Source organism: Lolium rigidum, chromosome 3 (genome assembly GCF_022539505.1).
Source record: "Lolium rigidum isolate FL_2022 chromosome 3, APGP_CSIRO_Lrig_0.1, whole genome shotgun sequence".
In the NCBI taxonomy this organism is placed as follows: Eukaryota; Viridiplantae; Streptophyta; class Magnoliopsida; order Poales; family Poaceae; genus Lolium; species Lolium rigidum.
This window is the reverse complement of record NC_061510.1, coordinates 154,105,269-154,114,201: the sequence shown is the minus strand read 5'-3', so window position 1 is coordinate 154,114,201 and position 8,933 is coordinate 154,105,269.

Genomic DNA, 8,933 nt, shown 5'->3' with positions numbered 1-8,933 from the left:
GACACGAAACCGGGCAAAACTATCCGGCTGCAAGGGCAGCGTATGATGATGAGGAGATGCCTCCACCAAGGTACCGGCAGGCAAGGGCCGCGGCACCAGAACATTACGATGAAGCTGACTCAACAAGACTCACCGCTTACCGGAAACCTTTGGGAGAACGGTTGGGAGAAAGAAACTTGCCGGAACGGGATGCGAGGCACCGTCTGGACAGAGTATACCTGTCTGAAATGATTGAGGCAGAGGGTCCTCCGGGTCAAAAGTGCTTTGGCCCAAGGATCATGAAAGAGCCACCACCAGTCTCGCAACTTTCGGTTGCCCCGTGACACCAAAACATACGATGGCACCACTAAGCCGGAAGACCGGCTCGCGGATTACGTGACCGCGGTATACGTTGTCGGCGGCGGAGGAGTCATAGCTGGAGGAGGAAAACGGCGTTGGGCCGTGAGAATTGTGCCGACGTTCCTAGTAGGACCGGCAAGAATCCGGCTGAACAACTTGCCGGAAGGAAGCATAAATGGCTGGTTGGATTTTGAGGAAGCTTTTGTGAGCAACTTCAAGCAGCACCTACAGAAGGCCAAACAGGCCTCGGCAGCTCGCTCCGTGCGTGCGGCGCCCGCAAGAAACAGATCGGGATTACCCGACCCGGTGGAACTCCACCGAAACTCTTGTGAAGGAGTGATAGAGGCACAGTGCCATCGCTTGGTTTAGCCAAGGATGCCGGCGAGGTTCGCCTTTGTGGCAAAGGCCGCAGAGGAACATGCCAACAACGTTGGCGGAGATGATGCGTGTGGCGGATAACTACGCGTTGGGAGACCCAATGCAACCGGCGATACAAGCTGAGCCGGAACAATCAAACCCACCTCAGCAGCAGTACCGGGACAACCGGAACAACAAAAGGAGGGAAGATTTCCCGGATCGAAGGTATAGCTCGCAGCAGGTTGCTGCTCGTGCAGAAAACTCGATGCCGCGGCAGCCGGAGGCAAAGAACCGGATCGCAGCCATGGGCTGGTCCTAAGAAACAAGTGGGTCGAAAAGAAACCCCGGGGCCGAAAAAGAACCGGCAAGAACCCGCGAAATACACCATGGAAGCTGCCATGGATCAACCTTGCCGGTGGCACACGCCGAATCCGGCTCACCCGTCGAACCACTTGACAAAAGATTGTACCTGGACCAAGTACTTGATGCAAAAGGGGGCGGTAAAAGACACCCAAGGACAAGGAGGCAATGCAATGATGCCACCACCGGACATGCCGCGTCAGCAGCAGCTACCACCACCACCACCGCTTACCGGGGCAAACGCCTTGCCGGTACACCCTCAGCAAAACAGACAGCAGTATCAGCAAGTCAATCAGGTGGGAGAAGGCTACGGCCAACCACCTCCACCGACACCCTTGGGCCGGAACGTTTATAAGGACCCAGATGTGTGCTGTGTCGTGTTCGTAACCGAGCCGACAGACAAGCAAAGCCTGCGCCGTCGCTCCATGGAGGTGAATGCGGTGATGCCGGCAGTGCCAAAATACATGCCGTGGTCAGAGCAGGAACTCTCATGGTCATACCGGGATCACCCTAAAATCATGCCAAACCCGGGTGGCTACGCTCTTGTGGTGGACCCAATCATGAAAGGGCCCACGACTCGCGTCAAGTTCAGCAAGGTGCTGATAGACAATGGGAGCAGCATAAACATAATGTACAAGCACACCATGCATACACTGGGCATAACAGAAAACATGTTTCAGCCAACGCACACGACGTTCCATGGAATTGTTCCGGGTTTGTCCTGCGCACCGGTTGGAAAAGTCCGGGTGGATGTGTCGTTTGGAGGACGTGACAATTGCCGGGTTGAAAACCTTGAGTTTGAGGTGGTGGACTTAGATAGTCCGTACCATGCATTGCTGGGAAGACCGGCACTGGCGGCCTTCATGGCCTCAACCCACACGACGTATCTCAAGATGAAGATGCCGGCACCTCGTGGACCCTTGACTGTGGTGGGAAACTACAAAATGTCACTGGAAACAGAGATCCGCCGGATCGAACCTAGCGGAGTCGTCGGTGATCGCGGAGGAAAAAGAAGAATGCAAACCGCAGCTTGCGCCGGCTCGCTCCTCGCGGCTGAGCTTAGCGGCAATGAGTGCAAGTCTGAGCGCTCCAGCGTTCAAACCGACAAAGGAAACGAAGGACATCGTGCTGGACCCGGCTTTTCCTGAGCGTACCGTTCGTATCGGTGCCGGTCTCAGTGAGGCATAGGAAAGCGCGCTCGTCAGCTTCCTCCATGAGAATCGGAATATCTTTGCCTGGTCTACTGATGACTTGGTAGGTGTTCCGAGGGAGCTGGCTGAGCACTCTCTAAACGTTCGGAAGGATGCCAAGCCGGTGCGACAACCATTGCGCCGGTTCGCTGAAGATAGGAGGAAGATTATTGGAGAAGAGGTGACGAAGATGCTGGTTGCCGGTTTCATTGTGGAAGTCACGCATACGGAGTGGCTGGCCAATCCGGTGATGGTCGAGAAGAAGACAGATGAGAACCTGGAGGCCAAAGCTCCAAAGGTATGGCGCATGTGCATCGACTACACCAACCTCAACAAGGCTTGCCCAAGAGACCATTTTCCTTTACCGAGAATCGATCAAGTGATTGATTCCACTGCTGGGTGTGAGTTGTTGTCTTTCCTGGATGCGTACTCCGGTTTCCACCAAATCCCCTTGAAAAAGGAAGATCAAATAAAAACTGCGTTCATTACCCCGCACGGGGCTTACTGCTATATCACTATGCCTTTTGGTTTGCGCAACGCTGGTGCAACGTACCAGCGCCGTATGCAAAAATGCTTGTTTGATCAAATCGGAAAGAATGTGCAGGTGTATGTGGATGACATCGTGATAAAAACTAAGGTAAAAGATACCCTAATTGATGATATCCGGCAAACATTCGATAACCTAAGAAGGTTCCGGATGAAACTCAATCCGGCAAAGTGTACTTTCGGTGTCCCCGCCGGCAAGCTGCTGGGTTTCCTCGTCTCAAGCCGAGGCATTGAGGTCAATCCGGTAAAGATCAGTGGCAATTGAGAGAATGACGATACCGCAGGATCTGAAGGACATACAAAAGTTTACCGGAAGCTTAGCATCGCTAAGCCGGTTCATAAGCAGGTTAGGAGAAAAGGCTTTGCCGCTATATGCTTTAATGAGAAAATCCGATAAATTCGTCTGGACCCCTCAGGCGGACGCAGCGTTCAAGGAGCTGAAAACGATGTTAGCTACCGCGCCAATACTGGCTTCGCCGTTGGAAAGAGAACCGATGTTGCTATACATAGCAAGCAACCAACCGGGTCGTGAGTGTTGTTGTGGTAGTAGAAAGAGAAGAGGAAGGAAAAACCGTCCCGAGGCCGGTATACTACCTGAGCGAGGTGCTCTCCCTCTCAAAGCAAAACTACCCGCACTTCCAGAAAATGACCTATGGCGTGTTTATGGCCGCCACGAAGCTCAAGCATTACTTTAAGGAACATCCTATGAAGGTGGTGAGTGAGGCACCCATCTCTGATATCATGTGCAACAAGGACGCTAGCGGCAGGATTGCGAAATGGGCAATACAGATATCGCCGTACGTACCGGTGTACGAAAGAAGAGACGCCATCAAATCGCAAGCTTTAGCTGATTTTTTGGTCGATTGGGCGGAAATGCAATACAAGCCCCCGGATCAAAGACTGGAATACTGGATGATGCACTTTGATGGTTCCAAGCTCAAGGAGGGTCTAGGTGCCGGTGTGGTGCTAACCTCACCAAAGGGAGATCATCTCCGGTATGTTTTACAAGTGCATTTCAGGGCATCAAACAATGTCGCTGAATATGAGGCCTTGATCCATGGGCTTAAGGTCGCAAATGAAATCGGTGCACACCGGATCATTTGCTATGGAGATTCAGATCTTGTGGTACAGCAGTGTTCCGGAGATTGGGACGCAAAAGATGCCAACATGGCCTCGTACCGTTTTCACGTGCGAAGATTGCCGGCTTCTTCGAAGGGTGTGAATTTCACCATGTACCGCGTGCAGAAAATGAAGCTGCGGATGCTTTGTCCAAGCTGGGCTCATCCCGACAAGAAATTCCTCCCGGAATAGCCTTGGCACACCTGAGAGTACCATCAATCAAGCCAAGTCCAGAGTCGGAATCAATCTATATACCGGAGTCACACATTGTGCCAATGGATATCGACGAAAGAAACCCGGGGACTGTTCCGGTAAACTCGGGGACTGTTCCGGTAAGATCGGCCGCTGCCGCGCCGGCATCGGAAGAAACGATGCTCGTGGATAGCATGGACATAGACGTACCGGTGTTCCTGGTTCGGGAGACTCCATCGTGGGTTAAACCTATTAAGGAATTCCTGGTCAACGGCACCTTGCCGGTTGACGAAGATGAATCAAGGAGGATCCAAAGGAGGTCCAAGGCTTACACCATCATCAATGGCGAGATGTACAAGAGAAGTGTTACCGGTGTCCTCCAAAGATGTGTGGAACCGGAAGAAGGAAAGGAAATGCTCGAGGAGATTCACCGAGGAGAGTGTGGACATCACGCTTCCTCAAGGGCGCTGGTAGCAAAGGTGTTCCGACATGGGTTCTATTGGCCAACAGCTTTGGAAAATGCGGAGGATATGGTAAGAAAATGCAATGGGTGCCAGAGGTACGCCAAGCAAAATCATACCCCAGCCTCCGGCTTGAACACGATACCATTGACTTGGCCGTTTGCAGTTTGGTGCCTAGACATGGTTGGCCCATTCAAAACAGCAAGGGGAAACATGACCCATATCTTGGTTATGGTGGACAAATTCACCAAGTGGCTAGAAGTCAAACCCATCGCAAAGTGTGATGGGCGCACAGCGGTTAAATTCTTGAAAGATGTAATTTTGCGGTATGGATACCCACATAGCATCATCACTGACAATGTCACAAATTTTGCTCAAGGTGAGTTCAAAAGGTTTTGTGAGGACAAGAATATCCGGTTGGATTTGTGCTCAGTCGCACACCCACAAGGCAATGGCCAAGTGGAAAGAACAAACGCTTTGGTGCTTTCCGGTATCAAACCGAGACTCATCGATGCGGTGGAAAAATCGCCGGGGTGTTGGCTCGATGAGCTGCCATCGGTGCTGTGGAGCATAAGAACTACCCCAAACCGGTCTACCGGGTACACTCCATTCTTCATGGTTTATGGAGCAGAAGCGGTCATACCAACCGACATTCTCCATGATTCACCAAGGGTGCAACTCTATAACGAGGAAGAGGTAAAGGAAGCTCGAGAGAACGATGTGGACTTGCTAGAAGAAGCAAGAGAGCTGGCCTTGGCAAGAACAGCCATTTACCAACAGGAACCTCGGACCCTATCACAGTCGGAAGGTTAACCCGAGAGTGTTCCGGGAAGGGGACTCGGTGCTACGCCCGGTGCAGCGCACCGAAGGCGAGGCACAAGCTTTCCCCGCCATGGGAAGGACCTTTCATTGTGAGCAAGGCTCTCCACAATGATGCCTACTACCCGATTGATGCACAGGAATGGAAGAAAGGAAAGGCGGACAGGTCCGGAGAGGAGACCAAGCGTCCATGGAATGTAGCCTTGTTGCGTCCTTTCTACTCTTGAAGTTGTGGTGTAAGAAGTTCCTTTTTGTACCTTATTTGCTATGAATAAAAGATGTCGGAACCTCGAATGAATCTCGGGGACTACCCCACTAAGTTGCATGTAACTTGTCTATTTTTTCAGTTTACCGGTTGCTTATTGAACGTTTTTTCTTTCCGGTTTAGTAGTGTGCTAAACCCTACCGGAGTCTTCGACTCTGCTGCTGTCCGCAAACCGGCTTCATGGCAAGTAAGATAAACCGGTAGGGAATAAGCACATGAACTGCGAAGAGGAAGAGCGGGAGAGAACAATCCGGAAAAGTTTAACTAACCCCGGTTATACCGGTTTTTTGCAAAAATTTCGAGTTATTTCTAAGTTCAAGAAGATGCTTGTTTTGGGGAAAGAACCTTGTGCTCATACGCCAAAGAACGCCCAGAGAAGGCAGGCAGAGCCAAGGCAAAAGAACCAAGTATGCATCGAATTGGATGCGGAAACAAACTAGAAATCTTTGCAAAGACGAGATAAAAGCAAAACCATGAGCAAGTGTGCTAAGGCAAACATAAGATAATTAACACCGGTATAACATACCGGCATAAACTGTTGTGCCACAACCAAAAGCAGATTTAAAGTTTTACATCATAAACCCCGGCATACCGGGGTAGAATTTAACGGAGCATTGTTTTAAGGCACGCAGGGCCAAACAGCACGACAAGGTAAATCTTAAGGCAGGTAATCAGGCAGCAGGAGCTTCCGGAGGAGCGTCGCCAGCATCAGCATCGTCTAGAGGCTCCTCCTCGGCTTCATCCTCCTCCTCATCAAGATAATCTTGGACATCAGGAGGGGGAGGGATGAAGGTGCGCATTTCGGCGTACTCCGCGATATGGTACGCACGATCCTGCCGCTTAGCGGTGAGAATCGGGTCCAGATCGGTTTCCGCGCCTTCGCGCACTCCGGTAAGGGCATCCAGGTCGAGCTCCGGGTACCAGGAACAAGCGACGCGGAGGGCAGAGTCCGCTCCAGCGCGCGCAGCAGAGCACTGCCACTCGCGGATCCTCTTGCTGGCGCCCTTGAGACGGTCGCTGATAAGGGGGAAGGTATCCGGCACCTCCTCGCCAGGCCACAGGGTCCTGAAGAGCTGGGTAGCTACATCAGGAATGTCAGATAAATTGCGATCTATGGCGCGCATATGAGACACCCGCGCGTTAAGCGCGACCAGATGGTCGTTGGGCGTCCATGCCACGGTAAGATTCGCTTGGCCTTGGTCCTTGCGGCGCGCGTCAACCTTCTTGACAGCGTACTTCTGTGAATCCGGAAAGAGGCCTGTGCGAAGAAAGAAGAAGGCTAAGGAAAAGAATCCGGAAGAAAAAGAGACCGGAAGGAAAGATGGTTGGAGGAAAAAAGGCTCGTATGCAGTAGTCAAAGTATGCAAAGGAAAAGGACTCACGGTAGGCAAGTGCGTCAGTTTGCAGGATCAACTGGTTGCATTCCTTATGCTCCTCCTCCAGCCGCGCGGCTTTCTCCTCAGCACCCTTCCGGGCCTTGGCCAGCTCCTCCAGCTCAGCCCGCAGTACCACGGTGGCATTACTGGCGTCCTCCAAAGCCTCGTCCATCTTGGCCGCTGCATCAGCTTCAGCGGCTTTGAGGGCCTTTGCATGGTCAAGCCCCAGCTGAATGAGCTGGGACTTGAGCTCCGGGTAGCTGGTCTTGTGGGCGCTCAGCTCCTCCCGATGCTGCCGGATGAGCTGGTCCTTCTCCCCTACAACCCGGAAAAGAAGATGTTAACAGGGTTATGCTAATAAATATGAAAAGGAAACCAAGTCAACAGGAGAAAGGAGAAAAATTATACGTTGGGCGGTGGCGAGCTGCTCCTTGAGAGCGTCAATGGAAGCTTCCGGGATCACTGTTAAACAGAAATTGCGAATGTTAGGAGGAAAAAAGGTTTCCGGTAAGAAAGATGTCGGTAGAACAAAAACCTACCTTGGCACTTATCGTGTGCCTCAGCGAGCTCCCGATGCTCCCATAAGAGCTCCTCAAAGAGGGCCTTCCGAGCGTCAGCCGTGAGCTGTTCAAGAAGAAGAAATGAGTTAAGTTTTGCGCTAAGAACAAAGTTCTTAACTCGAAACTAGGGGACTGGCAGTGCCGGTTTTGCGCGTTTCTAAGCTAAGTTTTGCGCTAAGAACAAGGTTCTTAACCCGAAACTCGGGGACTGGCAGTGCCAGTTTTGCGCGTTTCTAAGCTAAGTTTTGCGCTAAGAACAAGGTTCTTAACCCGAAACTCGGGGACTGGCAGTGCCAGTTTTGCGCGTTTCTAATCCAAGTTTAGCGCTAAGAACAAAGTTCTTAACCCAAACTCGGGGACTGGCAGTGCCGGTTTTGCGCGTTTCTAAGTTAAGTTTTGCGCTAAGAGCTGCGCTCTCACCACAAAACTCGGGGACTGGGAATATAGACAAGAGAGAAACCGGCATGAATCTAAAGAAAAAATAGAACAAAACCGGAAACGAAGAAACCGGTAAAGATTAAAAGTTAGTAGAACGTACCATCAGATTGTTCGTGGCATCGTACCACGCGCTGTCGAGCTCCTTCACGGCGCCGCGAAGCCGCATGAAGTGCTCCTCGGAAGACCGGTCCCCGACAGGGTCGGGTGCCGGCAGCTCGTCCTTGCCCAGGCCGCGGGTCGCCGGAGTCATGTCCGCGGCGTTCCACTTTTGGGCGTAGGGCAGGAGATGCCCCAGGTCCCGGCCTTGGCGTTGGAACTCAGTGATACGGCCAAGAAGACCGGTGGCCTTCGTGGCGGTATCCCTGGCAGCCTTGGAGACATGCAGCACCGCGAGGCTGCTGGCCGACGGAAGGGGCGCTGGAGGCCGTCGCCTTCCCCTTAATGAGCTTGGAAGTCTTGGGCGGCGGCACGGTAGGAGCGGCCCCGAGAGGCTTGGCCCGAGGAGCACCTGGCGGCGGCATGAGGATGGTTCGTGGAGAATGGGGAGCGCTGGGCGCGTCACCCGGTTTGGAAGGTTCCGGCGCGGAAGTTGTCATCTTTTCAAGGACGGGAGGAGCCGGAGGCTCCGCCCGCCCGGCAGCTTCTTCTTCTCCGGCGCCGATGTTGCTGGCGCCGGTATCCTGGTTCTCTGGGAAGAAGGAAGGATCCTCCTCCGTGCGGTGATCTGATGATGAAGGGGCCGCACGCCCCGAATTTGTTGTGCCCCCCGAAAGGGAGGCAGAGGTATTGCCGGCACCAAATGGTGCCGGGCTTGAGCGAGGAGGAGGGGTTGAAGTCCTTGCGGAACCTTCAGAGCCCGATGGCTTGGGGCCAAGTTTGAGCGCAGGGCTGAGAAAAAGAAAGGAAGATAG